General features: G+C 33.3%; 1 protein-coding gene and 1 long non-coding RNA gene across 6 annotated transcripts in view; both read right to left on the reverse strand.

The window, feature by feature from the left end:
• Positions 1–21,605, reverse strand: part of LOC124948717 (carbonic anhydrase-related protein 10-like) — a 190,722-nt gene that overhangs the window by 142,855 nt on the left and 26,262 nt on the right. The gene's annotated exons all lie outside the window — the stretch shown is intronic.
• LOC124948719 overlaps positions 12,789–21,605 on the reverse strand; it is a 30,097-nt gene continuing 21,280 nt past the window's right edge. Inside the window, exon 2 of the long non-coding RNA XR_007100810.1 lies at positions 12,789–15,224. This is a non-coding gene — a long non-coding RNA (uncharacterized LOC124948719). The remainder of the gene's footprint in view (positions 15,225–21,605) is intronic.

The raw sequence follows: 21,605 nt of genomic DNA on the forward strand, positions 1-21,605 counted from the left end.
GTATAGTATAGTAGATATTTATCGAGAGTCTCGTAAGTTAAGATTGAAAGTATGAACGATATATGTAAACGGTATATTTATATACACCTTAAATATTTCTATTTCTCTCGTAATTTTTTTTTATTTATCGAATGTAAAACATGTAAGACGTAAACCTAATGGATGTTTCGTGATTACTATTGATGATAGAACGTTTATTATATCCGGCGATTTGATTTTTATCGAAAGAATCAATTTGATACATGGAATATACATATGTGTATATATATATATATGTATGTATATAATACTTTTATATGTTGTATCTTGTATTCTCTGAATTATTGGAAAAAAAAATTGAAAAATATTGAACATCATTAAAATAAATCTGTCAATGGATAAGCTTTATCCACGATTTACAAGATACCCTATATATATATATATATATACACTTGAACGAAATATGAAGAATTTTGATGTATCTTCAATTCGATGATTTTACCAAGAGAGTTTTATCCCCCTGACGAAGCGATTTTCAGGAATAAAAAAGATTATGTCGAACAAGTGGGCGCGCGATGATCGTGCCGTGCAATAGCACTCGTGAAATTTTTCGAACGGATACGTGAGCTCTTTTGATTTACAGAGGGAAACGGGGCTGGGGGCAGGGGAAAAAATGGAAACAAAAATTGAAAAAGAGAAAGAAAGAAAACAAAAAAAAAATATATATATATATATATATATCTACATAGGGAGTAACGTATTACGAATTTGATTTTCAATTACGAGTTTCGTTCCTGTCGGCGTTTTAATATATATATATATATATATATATATATATATATATATATATATATATATATATATATATATAAAATATGTATGTAACTCACGCTCTTCTATAAGGGTACGCGAAAGGGATTTGAAGTAATTCCACTCGTGTGCCTATTCGTGTATTCAAATACTCCGTGTGTATGCTTCATCATCGAGAACTACGTTTTTCATAGGGGTAAAAGTGTGGGTAAATATGAGAGAGAGAAATGTAATATAACGCCGGAGCGTTTCGAAATTTTTCTTCATTTCCTAGATTTCTCCTTTTTTTTTTGTTCCTTTTCCTTTTTTTGCTTTTGTCTCTTTTATCTTTTTTTCCTTCTCGTTTTATCCTTTTTGTCCTTTTTTTTGTCTCTCTTTCAAAGAGACCGTGGCCGGGGCTTGGGAGGGGGGGCCCGGGAGTTGGTGATGGTGATGGTGTTGGCATTGGTAGGAAATAGTATAGAATATTTTGTCGAATATACGAGGATTTTATATCTTTTGTTTGTTAGTAAAAGAAAGATTTCATATTCATTGATTAGTGAATGACGATGAACAAAAAAAAAAATCTCACGCAAAATTGCAATTTTTATGGTAGTCTCATAGGGAGAATGCTTTTTCATTTCTTCTTTCTTTGCTTTTTTTTTCTATTTTTCTTTTTTTTTTTTACCCTACAATTTCACTTGATATTTTTATGAGTATGTGAAATTACACGTTAATCTTAAAATGAACAACTACATATATATACATATATCACATATCTATACAAACAAAAGTTATCGTCAAATAGAATTTCGTTTTATTCTTAAGAGAGAGAGAGAGAGAGAGAGAAAGAGAGAGAGAGAGAAAAGGTGATAGAAATTATTCTTTATCATTTCACTTTTAAATTCTAATATTTGTTTAATTTAATCTTTCACGTTGCATACGAATAGTTTATTCTCTCTCTCTCTCTCTCTCTCTCTCTCTCTCTCTCTCTCTCTCTCTTTTCGATAAGATCGATCGATTCCATATCTATCTCATCCTTCGGCTGTTTCTCTGTACAAAATATATATTTTCATGGACGGTATTAGTTTCACGTCGATATAAAATCGAACGATGGTTACCGGCGAACGATATCCGTGCTTTTCCTCAAATCACTGGCGTGTTACGTTTATAAAATCAATCGGACTTCTCTCATTAATCATCGAAAGTCCTCCCCTTCCCCCTTTCACCAATCTTTCTGACAGAGTCTATATCGGCATCGTTCGTCTCGTCCATTGTCTTCGACTGCCAGACAGATCGTTTATATCTCAAAAAGAAAAGAAAAAGAAAAATATAAAAGAAGGGAAATTTCGAACTAACGGATCTAACATCTAATTTTCTATCTAAAATATATGTATTCGCGATAAAACGCCTTCGTCACTTACTTACACACCCTTCCTCCGCCCTCAATCTGATCCTTGAAAATAATTATCTTTCATCGTTAATCATCGTATCGTTGATCATTATTATATATATATATATATATATATAGTAGAAATTATTATCTATTAAAATTAGTATTAATTTAATAAATTAAACAAATATTAAATACGAAAATAAACTGATTGCTGTGTATAAATACCACATAAATCTGTGAAGAAAGAAAAACCAAAAAGAAAAGGAAAAGAAATTATATCAAAAAAAAAAAAAGAATAAATAAATAAATAAACATACGATCAATCGAATACTTTTCACAGATTTTTACGAACTTTATTAGAGAGAGAAAGAGAGAGAGAGAGTGAGAGAGAGAGAGAGAGAGAGAGAGACGAAGATATAGACGAAGACGAGAAAAATTTGGATTACTTTCGAATATTTTAAAGAGAAAGAAAGAGAGAGAGAGAGAGAGAGAGAGAGAGAGAGAGAGAAAGAGAAAAGATAAAGTAAAAAGAAAGATTCTCCGATAACTTCAATGATCGTCCGTTAAAGCACGAGCTCACGTAATCGTTTCTTCTTCGAACGAAAGCAAGCACATAGAAAGAGAAAGAATGAAACCAAAAGAGAGAGAGAGAGAGAGAGAGAGAGAGAGTACATAAGATATCTAGGAAAGCTGGCACGGCGTTATGGAAAATTCAGGCGAAGGAACGCCATTACTTTTTTATTTATTCGATACCGTCGTATTACGAACGGAGTCTAAATTCGATGCTTTCTCACTAGGGTATCTATAGTTATATATTCTTTTTTTTTTTTTCTTACACTTACTCGAAAAACTGCCTCCTTAGTCGTCGAATAAAAGAGAAAGAGAGAGAGAGAGAGAGAAAGGAAGACTTAGAAAATTAATAAGCATAGAAAGTTAAAAAAAAGGGAGAGAAAGAGAGAGAGAGAGAGAGAGAGAAAGAGAAAGATACGATCGAAACTAAAATGAGAAAGGTTTTCTCAAAATAGTAAAGAAAGATAGATAAATAGAAAATGTAAAAGAAGAAAAAAGAAAAGAGAAAAAAATCTAGCGTGAAATTCGATGAAAACGTTTTTGAGTTATCGCGAATTATTCAACTATTCGACAATTCATCCGATTTTCTTCTTCCTCTCTCTCTCCCTCTCCCTCTCTCTCTCTTTCTTTTCTATTTTCTTTTTCTTTCTCCGGCTATCAATCGGAGTGAGTCGTAACCAAGGGGTGTAGGGATAGGAGGGAGGGAATAGGGGAGGGGATAAAGAAGAATAAAACGAGCGGTCGGCTCGTTCATTACGATTCCGTCGATTTTTCTGATTCATCCTCGTACGAGTGTACAATTCGATAGAGAGAACTTGTCAATCAGTTTGAAAGGTTTGCTCGTTGTAAATTGTGAACCTTTTCAATGCGTCTATCTACCCCCTGTCCTTTACTCTATTCACTAACAGTAGTATTACTAACAGTACTACACCCTTTAGGATTTGCTCGTTCGTTCGTACTTTCGTTCGATTCATTCGTTAGTTCATTCGTTCGTTTTTCGTTTAGTCAGTCAGTCAGTCAGTCAGTCAGTCAGTCAACTAGTCAGTCAGTCAGTCAGTCAGTCAGTCAGTCAGTCAGTCAGTCAGTCAGTAATACTCGATTTCGACGAAATACAAAACGGCGCCGTTGGAAATTGTCTCGATTACGATTTTCAACCGCAATCCCACGGTGATGTACAGTTCATCCCAGAAATATATGTTACGACAAGCACTTGCTCATAATCGAATTATTTCTTTTTATATATATATATATATATTTTTTTTCTCTTTTCTTTTTTTTTCTTCTTTCTTCGAATCGTTTAAAACTACCTCGCCTCTTTCCGAGCTTTTCTTTCTTTTCTTCTTTTTTCTTTTCTTTTCTTTTTTTCTCTATCTTTCTTTCTTTCTATCGACAAATACCTACGAAAGAAAATATTATCGTGTGCTTGTTTTTTTATTACGCGAGAATGCAAATTTTAAAAGGAATGAAAAAAAAAAGAATAGAAGCAAAAGATTTAAGAGGATCTGAGAATTAGTTCTAAGATTTGGAGATTTTCTATTCTCGTGACTTTTTACGAAAGATGTTTTGTTTTTTTCTTTTTTTTTTTCTTTTTTTTCATTCTTCTTCAATGACAAAAATGTATAGAAATTTTGTTTACTTGTAATTGAAAAAAGGAAAAAAGAAAAACAAAAGAAAAAGGAAAATAAACAAATAAAAATAATTGACAATGCGTATGACATATTCGCGAATCGAATATATGCACGAGCGCGCTAGAACCATTAAGAAGATATTCGTTAGAAAATTTTCCGAAGGTTATATCGAATCTTTGGAGAGAAATTTTCCTCTCTCGTCGATATGGCCGACGAAAATTTTACAGGCGCGAGCGGCCGTGCCATCAGCCGTGAAATTGAACCACGCGCGGTTTCACTCCGTACCATAGACTGTCGTTGGAGATTTCATAAAAAAAAAAAAAAAGAGAAAAAAAAAGAAAAAAAGAAAAAAAAAGAAAAGAAGAAGAGAGAGAGAGAGAGAGAGAGGAAAAAGAAAAAAAACCGAAGCGCAAAAAAAGATAACCTATAAAATGATCTCAAACGCATAGAAACGATTTTTCGCATAGTTCATTTTGAATTTTTACATATCAAATAGAAAATTTTTTTCTCACGAACAGTTAAAAGAGTAAATAGGTATAAAAATTTTTCAATAAAATCTTATTTCAATGGATTATTTTTATTTATATTTATATTAATTAATAAATTAAAAAACAAAAAAAAAATAATATATCGCCATGTTAGGTATAGATGGACATTCAAATTTTTCGATATAGAATGGAATATTTTTGTTCTTTGAAATAATATAAAGTTAAAAGTGTATAAAATAATAGATATAAAATTTGTTATAATAAAATTAATTTTAATGACTATTTTAAACTTATATCTATATCAATGATAATAAATTTATTTATACAAATTTTAGAAAAATAATGTCGACGTTTTCGAAATATCTATATATAAATATATATGTATATGAATATTCAATTAGAATTGAAATCAAAATTATTCGTATAAATTTGTCGAATCGAAAATAATAGAATGGATATAATTATTTGAAAAGCACACATAATTTCGAAAACAATTTCGATCAACGAGAGATAGAAATATGGAGAGACAGAGAAAGAGAAAGAGAGAGAAAGAGAGAGATAGAAAGGTAGAGTTTAAGGAGTGAGAGGGAAGAAGGGTATATTTCGGATAATACCAAGAAGATATCGCTTTAATACGTCACTTTTAACGATACGAGAACGCGATAAAACCTAGTACGGTTGAATAGACTGAAGTTTCATAACGTCGTGTTCGGTCTACTACTTTAGATGATCGTATAAGCTCTGCATAAGCTTAATATGACCGTTTCCGGTATAAATAGACATCTTCATACATATACATATACATATATATATATATATATATATATATATATATATATATATATATAAATAATATAAACTAATGACCAACACTTTTAACATCAAGTATACTCCTCTTAGATACTGATCCTTTATTTACAAGCAAACTCAACCGAGTACCAAGTGTATAGTAATATCGCACGATAGAGATTTATAATTGCGAGAGCTCGTTAACGCGTTAAATGGTACATTCGAACAGTATAATACACGTACCTACTATGCCAGTTTACGTTATAAACGCGTGTCCTGAATATATAAATACGATGCTTCGACGGCTTAGTGTCGTGACACGATTAGCTTCCAGTCAAACGTTTCCGTGTTACATATGTATGTATATACGTTTTACCTATATCCAACTTCATCTCGAATATGTTCAAATTAAATTCCTATATTATACCTATTTTATATTAATCCTTTTTGATCTTCAATATGTATCTACGTGTTGTATACATACATACATAGATACATACATAGATACATACATACATACATATATATATATATATTTATATATAGATTTTTCGAAAACGTCGACATTATTTTTCTAAAATTTGTATAAATAAATTTATTATCATTGATATGGATATAAATTTAAAATAATCATTAAAATTAATTTTATTATAACAAATTTTATATTTATTATCTTTACACTTTTAACATTATATTATTTTAAAGAACAAAAATGTTTTTTAATAATACATTAGCTTAATGATGTATAAATCATATTGATTCAAATAATAATTGAAAATTAATTTGTTTATAGCAAGTCCCTTTGTTTCGTTTGAAAAATATTTTCGTATTTCGTATTTGTAATGCAGATTTTTCGATTCGTCGAGACGCTTGCTGCTCTCCCACTCTCTCTCTCTCTCTCTCTCTCTTTCTATTTCCATCAAGACGATAAAGGGTTTCTTCGAGAACGAGATTAAGAACCTCTTAGACTTTTGTTGTCTCGGATACGTCTTTTCCAAGACTCGAATTATCGCTAGTAGGGCTCGGAGGAGAGCCGCGAATATATTTCTCCTGTTTCTCGCGGAAACACAAAGTTCGTTAGGACGCAAATTTATATTTAAATTTACATTAAGAAGAAAGTGTGACTCTCTACTCTCGTTTGTAGTTACGTATAAAAAGGGGTGGTTCATGTAAAACGTTAACAACTTATTTTCATACAAATTATTGCAAGATGTCGTTCTCGTAATTTTCTATTTCTTTTTTTTTTTTTTTTTTTTTTTTTAATCTTTTTTCTTTTCTTTTTTTTCCTTCATTCGTTCGTTTATGTATTAAATAAATGAAAAAAAAAAAAAAAGAAAAGAAATGAGACGACGTAAAGAGAAACGATAACAGAGATTTTCTCTCTTTGCGAAGGACGAAGAGAAAATTTTTATTTTCAATTTATATCCGAGATAAAATGTTTTTGGATTTGTACGGATAAACAAGAAGAAGAAGAAAAAAATAAAAAGAAAAGAAAAAAGGAAAAATAAGAGAAGCTTGAAATTAAATCGAAACGCGTGATCGACGTTCTTTTCCTTTTTCTTCTCTGTTTTTTCTTTATATTATAAAAAATCATGCTGCTCAATAATAATAACAATAATAATAATAGTAATAATAATAATAATAATAAATAAAAATAAAAATAAAAAGGAAAGAAACGACGTTCGAGTGTCGATATGGTACGACGATTATAAGATTGGAACAGCATGTAAAATTTTATGCGAACGACCTGGTATATGTATATGCATATGTATGTTTCGGTGTAAGTATGCAGAAAGATTAACCGAAGAGACGCGTCCTTTTCACGTGAGCGAGATATGAAATAGTCTCTCTCTCTCTCTCTCTCTCTCTCTCTCTCTCTCTCTCTCTCTCTTTCGAATGAAGCTAAGACGTACGGGATAATGAAGTGCAGATTTTAAAGTGACAGACTGAAAGAGAAACCACAACCGAAACGAGGCAACGAGAGAGAGAGAGAGAGAGGAAAAAGGAGAGTAAGTGAGAGAGAGAGAGAGAGAGAGTATGAGAGGAGCATTACTTTAAGTTGACTTTGTTGGTGTTAGTGATAGCATAGTTTGCTATGCTTACTCTTCTCCGTTGGCTTTTCTCTTAACGGCTTTGGAGTATCAATCACTAGAGATATTTGCATTTACGATTAACGAACCTAATCGTAGTCGACTAGTTTCGTATAATAATTCTTTTTCTCCTTCTTTCTTTTCTACCCTTTTTCTCCTTTCTCTTTTTTAATTTTCCTCAATTTCATTATTTATTCGCGAATAATAATCGATCGTTAAATTCATATTTTCTGAAAAAAAAAAAAAAAAAAAAAAAAAAAAAAAAAAGAGAAAAAAAGGAAAAGACAAAAGTTTCTTTAACGAGTTAAAGAAAGTCCTTTTTTTTCTTTTTTCTTTTTTTTTTTTTTTGTTAATATAATTATTTATTACAATTACTTAATATAATTATTTAAAAAGGATGCGCCAGTAAGGTGTTAAGATCATGTCGAAGAATGAATCAAAGGCGACGAATGATTAAGCGCTTTTATTTTTATGATTAAGTAATAAAAGAAGAAGAAAAAAATAAAAGAAAAATGAAGATGAAAAGATTTATTTTAAAGAAACAAGAGCAAGTAAAGTTGAAAGAAAGAGAGGAAGAAAGAAAGAAAGAAAGAAAGAAAAAAGAAAAGAAAAGAGAAAAAGAAAGAAAAAAGAAGAAAGAAATTCACCGATCGATGAAACTAATTATACAATATTATAATCGTTTAAATGGATAAGCTAATAAAAAAACGTATCGTCTATCTTGTCGAACGTGTTAATTCTAACGAACGTCTATCCATTAAGTTTAAACAAGATAGAATAATAATAGTGGAAAGAGATGCAGTAGAAGAAGAACGGAGAAAGGGGGGAAAGAGAGTAAAAAAAGAAAGAAGGAAAAAAAAAAGGGCAAAGAAAGAAAAGAAAAAAAAAAGAAAAGAAAAGAAAAGAAAAGAAAAGAAAAAATAAAAAGAGCAAAAGAGAAAACGAGAAGCTAACTCGCGATTGAATCAACACGACGACGTGGCGGAACGCCCCACGAACGAGAATTTCCTTTAGGAATGACAAAAAGTATTTCAACTTCCCCAGTGTGAAAGTTCCAACGGCACACATTCGCATAATGGGTAATTGGTATTCCGCGAGAAAGAGCTTTAACCGTCGCCTATCGGATCCGTAAAAATCCGAGAACTCTTCGTCAGGTTCTTCGGGTTTTCGTAAAAAAAGGAAAGAGAACAAAAATGAGAGAGAGAGAGAGAGAGAGAGATAAAAAGATGGTACTGCCATTCACCATAAGCATGAAACTTCATTTTTACGATAAGAAACGTAATATCGTAATATAGGAATAACATTTTCTTTCTAAATAATTCTTCGCTGGAATAGATACTAATCTATGACGATAGAAAAATAATTGAATCTATCTATATCTATTAAATCTATAAATCTTATCTATATCTATATCTATTAAATTGTATATAATTGTATACTTTTGCCAATAGATTATTACAGGAAAGTTTGATAACTTAATAAAATAGAAAGAAAGAAAAAAGAAAAGAAGGAAGAAAGAAAAAGAAAGAAAAAGCCCAGATTCTTGAGTTACCGTAACATTTTAATCTTACGAATGTATTGATCATTAAAAGATCAATGCATAATTGAATTTTCTTTTAAAACAGACATATTAATTTAATAACGTTTAACGTTTCAATTAAACAATATACGTTGAGAGATTATTAATGATTGAAATCGAATTTGTTCTAAAAATATTGCATTGTATATTCAAGTGTTTTCGTAACGTTTCAATTAAATATTATTCACCAACGTCTAAGACAGGATCAAGCTATCAGGATACATGAACATATATACATATATATACATATATATACATATATATATATATATATATATATATATATATATGTACATGTATATAATATACATATGTATATGTTTATATCTATATGTAGTTGTATGTCGAAGTACCTCGATATCGTACGTTCAAAGGCAAGAGCTACCGGCAGTCTTAGATACTACTATACCATACCCCATAGTAATGCCTTTGAATTCGCCTAAGGCGTTTCCATGGCAGCGAAATAAACGTTTCCATGGTGGTTTCTGAGAAACCTGCCGCCTATCTCTCTCTCTCTCTCTCTCTCTCTCTGTCTCTCTCTCTCTCTTCGAGTTCGTATATCAGTGAAGGTAAACGCATTGGAAACGATCATGGTCGAGTGAAACGTCGAAAGGAGCAGATGCATATTGACGTTAATGGGTAGTAGGTATATGTAAACAACTATCTACATAATATGTATTACATATCCATATACATATACATACATACACACATAATATATTTATATATATATATATATATGTATACATGTATGTATATATCCTAGTAAGTACAAATATCTATATGTACTTACATACTCACATATATATATATATATATGTATATGAGTATATATATATATATATATTTACATGTATGTATATAGTTATGTAGAAGTAGGTATAAGGTGCGAACAGCTAACAACGAGGTGAAAAGCGAGGTTAAATCGAGTCGAATGCTTGCGTCTTGCACCGTCGGAGAAACGTCAGCGACTGTTCGGCTCTTGTCAGGTAGCTCTCTTGATTCCCTCTACCAACGAAGACGTCGTACCATGGATTACGTTGAAAACGTAGCTGGCGTTAACTTCCTCCCCCTTTAGCCCTTTCATTTGGGGGGCCCGACGATGAAGAAGGTTGGGAAGGTGGCAAAGTGAGATGGAGATAGTAGGGTTGAACGGCAGAGGGGTAGGAGAAAGAAGGGTTGTGGGTTCTTCTACTCCACCCCCCAAGCCTTCCTTCCTTCTACCTCTCGACGACAGCTATTCAGCTCATACAAAACTGAATATTCTTACGATCGTTTTAGATCGACTTTTAATGGATTTTTAATGAATCCTAAAAACTTTCTAAAATTGTTATTAATTTTGTTATTATTCATTTCCTTATACAATATTTATCCTCGCGATAATGCATAGATTAGTGTTAGATTTGTTAGATATATCGTTATAGGAATGAGTTTTCGACAGAAAAAAAAGAAAAAAGAAAAAAGAAATAAATAAAAAGGAAAGAGAAAGATAAAATGGATTATTAAAAATGGCCAATTCGATAATTATTAACGCGATACAGAATTATTATTGTTACAATAATAATGATAATAATAATAAAAATTAATGACAATAACTATAATAATAATAATAATAATAATATTTATTATTAACAAAATAAAGAAGATGAGAGAGAGAGAGAAAGAGAGAGAGATTGATAACAGATAATGAAGAATGATAATGATCGATGATGTTTCAATCTCATTATAATTGCAATATTATATTATTAATAATAATGCAATAATACAATAATCGAATTAGAGATTTGTCGATGGACGTCCTGTTTGACGTTTACCAAATTTAATACAATACTTTTTTTTTTTTTTTTTAATAAAATCATTTTTAATAAATCATGAAAAATATACATATATATAAAAGAGAAAGAGAGAGAAAGAGAGAGAGAGAGAGAGAGAAAGAGAGTAAAGAAAGAGAGGATTAACGGATTAGATCCTCCGGAGTATATATTTCTCACGTGGAAACACTAACGGGTTATTCCGTTTTGAAAAACATTTCGTACTTGAGGAACCAACATGCCAAAAGGAGAAAGACAGAGAGAGAGAGAGAGAGAGAGAGAGAGAGAGAGAGAGAGAGAGAGAGAAAGAGAGAGAGAGAGAGAGATAAGGGAGGAGTTGAGGGTGAAGGAATGTTTCCATAAAGTTCGTGTCCTACGGGAATAGCTCCCCGTGCGAAAACGTGAACAGGAGAAAAGCAAAGAGAATGAGAGAGAGAGAGAGAGAAAGAGAAAAAAGAGAGAGAGAGAGAGAGAAACTGCACTTTCATAACGCCGCTTGACGTTTCGTATTCCGTTCCCGTTTTGCACACCGGAAAGTGACGTGTACACGCGAACTTCGAACCATCGACGTTCCAACGGATCTACCTAGGATAAAATTTAGTCACGTCCCCGTGCACGTTTCCGTCATCTTCGAATGGATTCCCATGGAAAGGGAAGAAGGAAAGAAAGGAAAAAGGGGGGAAGAGGAGGAACAAGCAAAATAAGCGAAAAAGAAAAAAAAAAGAGAAAGAAAAAAAAGGTACAAGAACAAGCAAAAAAATACGAAGAATTAACGCATTCCCTTGCTACGGATGAATAGCCAATCGAAATTCTATTTACGTTGATATTTTATGTTGGTTTTATCAGTGTCAGCGATAATGTAGTATCAACCCTACCAATTTTATCGTAAAAGTATACAAAAAAATCATCCTTAGTGAAGGCACATAGGACATTTGATTTTTGTAAATGCAACGAATAACTCTTAATATCCTTTGATACATACATTCTTTTTCCTTTTTTTTTTTTTTTTTATTTATTTATTTATTTTTATTTTTTTTTTTCTTCTTTTTCTTCTTCTTTAGAACTGTTTCAGACAATGATACTTTTTTTTTCATTTTAATGATATATATATATATATATAGTAAATATTAGACGCGAATTTAACCTTGAAAGGAAGCTACGAGACGTTAGAAATTCTTCGGGGATCTCGTTAAAGCAAAATCAATTACGGTACATTGTAACAACATTTTATCGTTCTTATTTTATCGTTCGTATCAAATGAACGACCAAGTGAGAAATAAGTCGACAAAATATTATTATCGTCGCTAATGTAATAAATAAAAATGACATATCTGATGTCCGGATATCATAATATAAAATTTATTGTAAAATGTAATATAATATTTGTTTTGTTTTTTTTTTTTTTTTTTATATTCCCGTGTAGGGGTCTCCTATGTCTTAACGAGAGCACAGAGCGAGAGAAAGTGGAGGGGGGGGGGGGTGGGATTTGGAGATCATCGTCCGTCACGTGATATTCGAGAAGAAATCATTAATAAATCGATATTGTTGAGATATTTTTTCTTTTTTTCTTTCTTTTTTTTTTATTTACGAAAATATAACGGGAAAACAAAAAAAAAAAAAAAAAAAAAGGGAAATGACAGAAAGAATTGAAATGGAAGTTAAATGTATATTCTTTTTCTTTTTCTTTTTCTTTTTCCTTTTCGAAGTAAAACAACAATTTATTCAAACGTCAATCATTGAAACGTCACTCGACGAGATAAAGCCAAATTTAATTCATGGCAAAAGTTGTCAAAGTCGAATGGGACGAACCATACTAGTCCAAGTCCAAGCTCAATTCAAATTTTATAATTAGATTCGTAGTCGATGCTATTCGCAAATGGTTGAGAAAGTTCGCGAACGAGACCTATCGCTATTCGAGACCTTCGTAACTTTCTCATGGACTACCAATTTAATGACCAATGCGTATACAGATTTACATATGTACAATATACCCGATGATATCATGAAAGGGAATAGAACGAACATACGATATCTCCGACATACAGGCCATTCATTAATTAAAGATTGTCAACGTATTATTGGATTATTGAAGATTACAATGTATAAAGTCCATGATAACTATTATCGTCTTAAATCATTATTTTATCAAGTACAAAGGAAAACATTTATTTAACGTACTTTAAACGTGATAAATAAAAAAGAAAAAAAAGAAATATCGGACATCGAGTTAAAAAATTAATAAATAAATCGATTCTTTTGCTAAATAAATACTTGCAAAATTTTTTAATAATATCTATACATATAAATATACAATATTGTTAAAAAAAAAATTAATTACAGTAATTCTAAGACCCTTCACGGTCGATTTAAGCATTGACAAAACTAAAAGAACAAGAAGAGAAAAAAAACAGAAAGAAAAGAAAGAACAGAAAAGATCAAATAGTTAATCTCGGATTATTATTGTTCAAAGGGGATCGATGAAAGATCAAATAGATCGGTAAAACAAGAGATCGATATAAGACCTCACGTCGTCGCGTGAGCTGCTTTAGACAAAGGAGGAGGTGGAGAAGAAGAGGCAGCTGCGGTTGCGCAGCTGTGTTTGCAAATCGTCTCCTCCTTAGACATGATTCTCCTTCTCTCTCTCTCCCTTTCTCTCGACAAAGGAGAGGAAGACACTCGTCCGTCACTCGTAAACTCCGTGCTAGCGTGGCTTGTCGGAATGTTGCTGGTCGATTATCAGTTAAGGCGAAGATTATGGCTGCTAGCATTGCTCAGGGTCATTAGGCTTGACCCCTAATTAGCCCAAGTAAGCCTGGGGATGTTAGGTTTGCACGTCGTTACGGAATGGTACGGAGTGTGATAATCGAAGATAGAGAGATAGAGAGATATAGAGAGAGATATATAGAGAGAGATAGATATATATAGAGAGAGAGAAAGAAAGAGAGAGAGAGAGAGAGAGAGAGAGAGGGTAACAACTATTCGCACGCGTCAGCCTGCAGGTGCAAATATTCCAATTGTTTTCCGATACAAACGGGCCGTGCTATATGATTCCACTTTGCCCTGAATACCTACCACGCGTTTTCTATCTCTTTCTTTTTCTTTCTCTCTCTCTTTCTCTCTCTCTCTCTCTCTCTCTCTCTCTTTTTCGTTTTCACTCTCCCAGATCCGAAGACCCATCCGTGGTTAAAACGATGGCTCTGTGCGGCACTCGAACATGGACAATGATTCTTTGTATGTCTCTTCTCTTTTTTTTTCTCCCTTTTCTCTGTCTTTTCTGTCTCTTTCCTTCCCTTCCTTTTTTTCTTTTTTTGCTCTCTTTCTTTTCTCCTCCTTCTCTTCCTCCTTCTTCTTCTTCTCCTTCCTTTTCTATTTTTTATGGGTTTTTTCTTTTCTCCTCTTTTTTTTATTATGCTTCCCATATTGCGCAACGAATAAAAAGTAACTTCCAACGTGAACTATCAACAATTCGTCTTTCGAGGAAGGAAAAAAGAAAAGAAAAAGAAAAAGAAAAAAGAAAAAAAGGAAACAAAAATTTGTTTGTGTTCCCAACAAAAGACGTCCGATGAAGACGTTTTAAAGGTTATATCAAATTTGACAAATAAAATAGTTTTCAACGATGATTATGAAGAACTTTTGGAAATTTTCCTTTAATCTTTAATTTTTCTTTTTTTTCTTTTTTTTGGTGTTTATTTTCCTTTTTTTCTTTTTTGTTTTTTTTTCTTTTTTTTTTTTTTTTTTTTTTTTTTTTTTTTTTTAATCGAATACACACCTACGTTAAACGCGTTCGTTAAATTATTTCTCTCAGTCCGCGAACGAGATCAGGACTGAGATCAAATCCATCCGTAGAAGAAGTAAGGGAGAAAGAAGAGAATCGAGAGAACGAAGCCAGCTATTTAGAGGCTTAGCACCTCGGCAGACAGTAGAAAGGAGGGATGAAAAGTAGGGTGTTGCCTGCCAATGATGGTGTTGGTGATGCTGATGACGGTGTTGGTGATGAACTTGGTAATGGTGTTGGTGATGCTGTTGGTGATGTTGCAACGAAGGCGATGGTCTCGTCCCGTTTCGAAACGGAAGCACCATCCTCGGTAGTAAGGTAATACGGATCCTGTGGAGGTGTGTTAAAGTAGAAGAGTAGTGTGCGGGATGTAGAACGGAGGAAGGGTGTGTTGGAAAGGGAGAAGGCAGAGACGGAGGATGGGGAGGGGGAGAAGGAGCCCTAGCTGGTACAAGGCTCGCAACCACCGTGTCACCTTTATCACCTTTATCACCTGCTGCAAATTGCCACCATTTAAATGCTAAATCCCAAGGTCTCTCTCTCTCTCTCTCTCTCTCCCTCTCTCTCACTTAGCTACGAGGACTATCGATACACATTGACCCTCTCTACTCTTTTTTCTTATTTCAAAGATTTTTTAAATAATCGAATGGATGCCCGTAAAAAGTATCGAAGCAAAGAAAAGGAAGTAGAAAAAAACTGTAAAATGCGAAAATGAAAATGAAAATGAGGATAAAGATGAGAAATGAAAATGAATATGAAAATGAAAATCGATCGATCGTTTATTAATTTATTAAGTAATTTCGTGGAAAAACGTTCGAGTTCTATTGAAGCATATTTTAATCTACTTTATTTCTCTCTCTCTCTCTCTCTCTCTCTCTCTCACTCTCTTACTCTCTCTCCTTCCTCTCTCTTTTTCCGTTTGATAGATAAAATAAACCGACGACAAAGTCAAAGTTAATGACTTTAAAAAACTCGACAAGATATGGAGGATAATTCTCTCTCTCTCTCTCTCTCTCTCTCTATCTTTCTTTCATTCATACTCGTTCACTTTTTATAACGGACGATCGTAGAGAAAAAAAAAAATAAAAAAGGAAGAAAAAAAAAATTGTTCATTCCTTTCGTATATATTTCAAATGTAGTATGTATTCTATGAAGAGAACCATTTTTAATTAATTCTCTGATTTCTATCGACTCCTTTACATCGTTTATCGACAACGATATATGCGTATATGTACATGTGAAATGCATATTACGATATACATATGTAATAATATACACGCATACATACGTTAATATTACATTACGTATCTATGTATTTATATAATACTTTATATCGATACAGTCTTTAAACTCGATACCAGTTCTGCAAACGAGCTCAGTTTTTCTTCGAGAGGATTGTCATCGTTTCAATGAATACCCACGTACTCTATCTACGTTGATTCATACGCAGTGCTCTCTTCCTCTCCCTCTCTCTCTCTCTCTCTCTCTTTCTTTCTCTTTCTCTCTTTCTATCTTTACGTCGTAATATTATTTCAACAAAAAATATATATAGAAATGGTCGAATAATATGTAAAAGAGCGATAAAGAGAGAGAAAGAGAGAGAGAGAGAGAGAGAGAGAGAGAGAGAAAGGAAATTTCGAATCAATATCAATGCGACGTTACGACCATACCGATATTTTCTCCTATTAATAAACTGACATCGATATTAGCTAATTTGAAAAATTTCAACAGTAAAGTTGATCATTAAACATAAATTGTCTTATATGCTTTTTCCATATTGAGCGAGAGCGAGAGCGAGAGAGAGAGAGAGAGAGAGAAAGAGAGAGAGGGAGAGAACATCAAATAATGTATTAATTAATTTAAAAATGAAATAATAAAGTGAAATATTACAAACGAAAAAGAAACATTACGAAATTTCTGAACGGACTTTCATTCCTCATTTTCACAGAACCGTACTCGTTCGGAAAATTTAAGTTTTAACGCTTTATAACGTAAGGTGAGAAAATTTAATTAACGATGGAAACGCAACGAAATTTAAAGTAGAGATATTTCGAAATAGTTCCGTAGGTAAATTTTGATTTATTACCAGGAAGATTTCCTCTCCCTCTCCCTCCCTCTCTCTCTCTCTCTCTCTCTCTCTCTCTGTCTTTTTCGAGTTGGTATTAAGGATATTAAAAGGATATTAAAATTTTGCAGAAGAAATTAAACGTGGTATTATAAAAATATTTACGTTGATAAAAAGAAAAAGGATATACCTGTTTAGAAATGTAAAATTATATTGTAAAAAATGATTGAAACAACGGAATAATAATTTGGACGAATCTCCTGCTAATATACATAATATAAAAATAATAAATAATTTAATATTTACAATAATATGTAACGTGCGAGCTACAGATACAATCAGATATTACGACAATTCCGATTACGTTCCAACAGCATGTGCATATGGAGGTGGGGGAGAGGAGGAAGGGGAAGGGGGAGGGGGGAGGGAGGGAAGGGAAGGGCATGGTGGAGGGGAGAGTACACGATAGAAATAGGTAGGGAATGATAGTACATAGCAAACACACTAGTATGTGGAATATAACATAGCGAAATAACACGTCAATGTGTCCAATTAATTTAACTTGTACGTAACTACTGTTACATAGTTGTAGAGATAGAAGATACATAGAACGGATAGAGAAAGATGAGTTTTATCGTAGAGAAGAGATCTATCGATCGATCGATCGATCGATATTCCCGTTGTAACGGTTTTCCCAAGGTTCGATCTACGAGCCACGGTCATAGATCCATAATGCATTTTCCTCTCATACACTCTTTGGACTCTTGACGTTGTCGATTTTTTCGAAGGCACGCTGACATTTTCAACAAATTGTCCTCGACGAGGGTAGAGTAGAGGCCGCTATCATCGTTGACATGATGCAGCGATTGCACGCCGTCCCATCGTCAATTTTGGAGAAAATGCTCGGGCAAACGCGCGACAGCATCATTTTACTCGTGTGTGCCTTTCTCTCTCTCTCTCTCTCTCTCTCTCTCTCTCTCTCTCTCTCTCCCTCTGAGTATATTTGTGTGTATGTGTGTACGGTGTGTGTGGTGTGTGGTGTGTGCTTGGACGCGCACGAGATCGGCACCACCTATTTCGAACGCGACGCACGTATACCGCGTAACTCCCACCCTTTCTTTTATCTCCGATGACTTTATAGACGGGCATTGTTTGTCGTCGAGGTGATTTATTACGTTTTCACTCGATTTCAAAGAAGAGAAAGATAAAGAGAGAGAGAGAGAAGGACAGGGAGTTGTTCGGAGAAAATTCATCGACGAGGAAGATAATAAGAGTAAGATTAATCGAATAAAGAAAAATGATATTTCTTGTCGGATATAGACATAATCGAATAATTATATATGTATGCATGTGTATGTGTGTGTGTGTGTGTGTGTTCAAAAATATCCAAAAGCATCTAAGGGTTGAACGTATATATATATATATTATTTCTTTTTTAATTAAAAATAATAGAGGAACACTCAGTATTCTTTTCAATATTAATATCAAATTTGCTTATAATTACTTGTAAATATTTGATTAATAGCAAATGAACATAAGAAAAAAAATATATATATATATATATATCTAGGAAGTATTGTCATTCAACAATTGTATTAAGAATTGTAAAGAGGAAACAACCTGTAAATAGATAAACGAGGAACATTTTATATTTTCTAATCAGAAATATTGAAAATTTATAGACGAAAAGATGTAAGATTTGATCGTGATAATTTGATCTCTCTTTCTCTTCTTGTCTCCCTAACGATCTACCTAACGAAACGATTAAAAAATAAGGCGTTACGAATGAAATCCGAACAAATTCCCTAAGGTAATATTCGATTGAAATCGAGTATTCGAATGGACGATTTTCGATATTGAATAGTTACCTGACGTTGAACCTATCGTTCAGCCGGAAGACATTTTGAAGGAGGGTGGGAAAAATAAAAGAAAAATAAAAAAAAAAGAGTAATAGGAGAGAACACAACGGAGCAACTATTTTCGATCGTAAAGGAAAAGAAAAGAGGAGAGAGAAAGACAAAAAGAAAGGAACTTTCGTAGGTAAATCGTGAAGCTCGCGGGAGAATCAGAGAGAGGAAACGATTCGGAAACTCGAGAAGACTCGTCGCTTTTAATGTCGCCTAGCGTCTATAGTGAGAGAAGTTAAATTCGATCGACGTTGCTTGTTTCCCAGGGTGAAACAAAATGAACGATAATGATCCAATACTCGTCATTGAATCGTGTCTATAGAGAAAAAGAGATATATATATATATACAGAGAGAGAGAGACACACAAAGAGCATGATAGCCACGTATTTTGTAAAACTGCTCGTTCCGCGTAACAAGGAAACGGTCGAAGTTTTTAGCGGAAGAGCCAGCTCGGCAAATTGCCGAGGGATATTCGAATCCAGGTAGGGTTGAACAGCATCCGAGTGAGAGCGCGAATGGACGAGCGGAAGTACGTGTCCCTGAGGAAATCCCTGTCCGAAACCACCCTCTCTTACTCTCTCTCTCTCTCTCTCTCTCGTGCTTCTCTACGTGTCGTATTCTCCTTTCCCTACCTAACCGAAGAACGTTATTTTGCTCATCCGCCTGGCAATTTTATTCCCCTCCCCTTTATTTCTTTTTATTTCTTTCTTTTCTTTTTCTTTTTTTTTTTCTTTGCTCCGTTCTTTCACTTTCTTCTTTTTCTTTTTTCCTTTTGTTCCTGATTTTTCTTCTTCTTCTCCTCTTTTTCTTCTTCTTCTTCTTCTTTTGTTTCTTCGTACGTGTCAAACGACGTTACGTTTTATCGTTTCAAATCGTTCGATCAAATTCGATGGACGCTTTGCGAATCGTTAAGATTCGTTGATTGATTGTGCGAATTTTGTTTGAACATCGTTAAGAAATTTGAAGCGCGTTTCGGCCGCGCCGTATTGAGAATAACGATGATATTACTCTATTGATTAAAATTTGCATTAATTGTTTCATCCTATATCGTTCAATAACAACATATTATTTCGTGAATAATGTTGAAGATTTTAAATATGCATTATTAATAATACATGCGACATGATTTTATTGACAACTTCTTGAAATTATTCGTACAAGGTTTACGTCGCGATTTACATTTGATACGAGGGTGCAATTGCGATAGTTCGAAATATGTAAACGAAACCATTTAACGCGCAATTCGTAAAAATTATGAGTGAGAAATTGTCGTTTGTTCATTGATATCCATTGATGAGCAAACAAAAAAAGGAAAGAAAAAGAGCAAAGAAAGAACGCAAAAATAATTAAAAAAGAATCTTAGAAAGTAAAGTATATTAGTTTCCTAATGCGTAGAAAAAAAATTCGAAATTGGTTTAGAAACCAAAAAAAAAAAAAAAAATGATAAGGGAGGTTATCCTCTCGAAAGGACTTGCTTTTAATACCGCAAATACGGTATAGGAAAAGAAATAAAACGTTTAGTACGTACATACATATATACGGGGTACCTATTTCTATGAGACAGACACGACTACGACGACTACGACGACGACAAAGACGACAAAGAGGACTACGACGGGCAGGAAGATGCTCGTAGGAAAGTATAACACTTCGTATGGAAACGAAGGAGCGTAAAGAAATTGGAGAGCGATTTGAAAGAACTCGTCCAGACTCTGTTTATCTTGACGCGCTTCAGCAATTTCCTGGCTTCCTTTGGATGCCGTTCCAAGTCTCGACGTTCTCCTCCACCTCTTCCTTCTTCTTCTCCTTCCCCTTCTACTTCTCCTTCTTTTCCTCCCCATCGTCTTTTAACAAGGTGGAAGTCTTTGCCATTACGCAAACTGTGTTTCGTCGTACTTTCTTGATAAACGTACTCGAAACCTGGATTAGCCACGGTCGAAAGGAACTTGAATGGGGTGGATCCACTTTCTTCCCTTCCTCCCGCCTTCATCCCTTTCTCTCTCTCTCTCTCTCTCTCTCGCTCTCGCTCTCGCTCTCTCTTTATTCATTTCTCGTTCAGCCTTCGAATTTAATAGCTTCGAATCTTATTTTCGTTCATACTCTACCACCGTGTGTCAAGCTCCGTGCAGTAACTGCATTAAATAAAAACGTTGATCTGTCCTTTTTTTTTCGTACATCATTTTTTTTTTACGTCGTTCGTACGTTTTTTTACTTTTTTTTCTCTCTCTTTTTCTTCCTTTTCGTCGAAAAGCGACTGAATTTCGCGATCGAGAAGAAAAAAGATTTTTCGATTTTTTTGTTCCTTTTTTCTTTTTTTTGAGTCTTTTTCGTTATTTTTTTTTTTTTCTTGTTTTCTGTTTTTAAAGCCATTCGTTTTTCGTCACTATCTCCGAACGAAGTAACGAAATACGATGGAGTTTGTAGTATTTCACCAAACGAATTCTACGAATACACATGGGTATCCCTTGATAGAAAGGTTGTGAGTATCACGTTTAGGCGAACGAAGATCAAAGTGTTTCTCATTTCAATGATTTACAAACTTCCGAAAGGTCTACAATCATCGCGAATCATATAACGTTTCGAGTTTATTACACCTTGATTGTTACACTTTTGTTCACCTTTTCTTCTTCTTTTTTTTCATCGAAACGAATAAAGGAAATTACGCTCGCGATATTCCGTAATATTCGAGACAATCGTGATTCAATTGTGAATGATTTTTGATAAGAAATGAATGACTA

Source organism: Vespa velutina, chromosome 4, assembly GCF_912470025.1.
Source record: "Vespa velutina chromosome 4, iVesVel2.1, whole genome shotgun sequence".
Classification (NCBI taxonomy): Eukaryota; Metazoa; Arthropoda; class Insecta; order Hymenoptera; family Vespidae; genus Vespa; species Vespa velutina.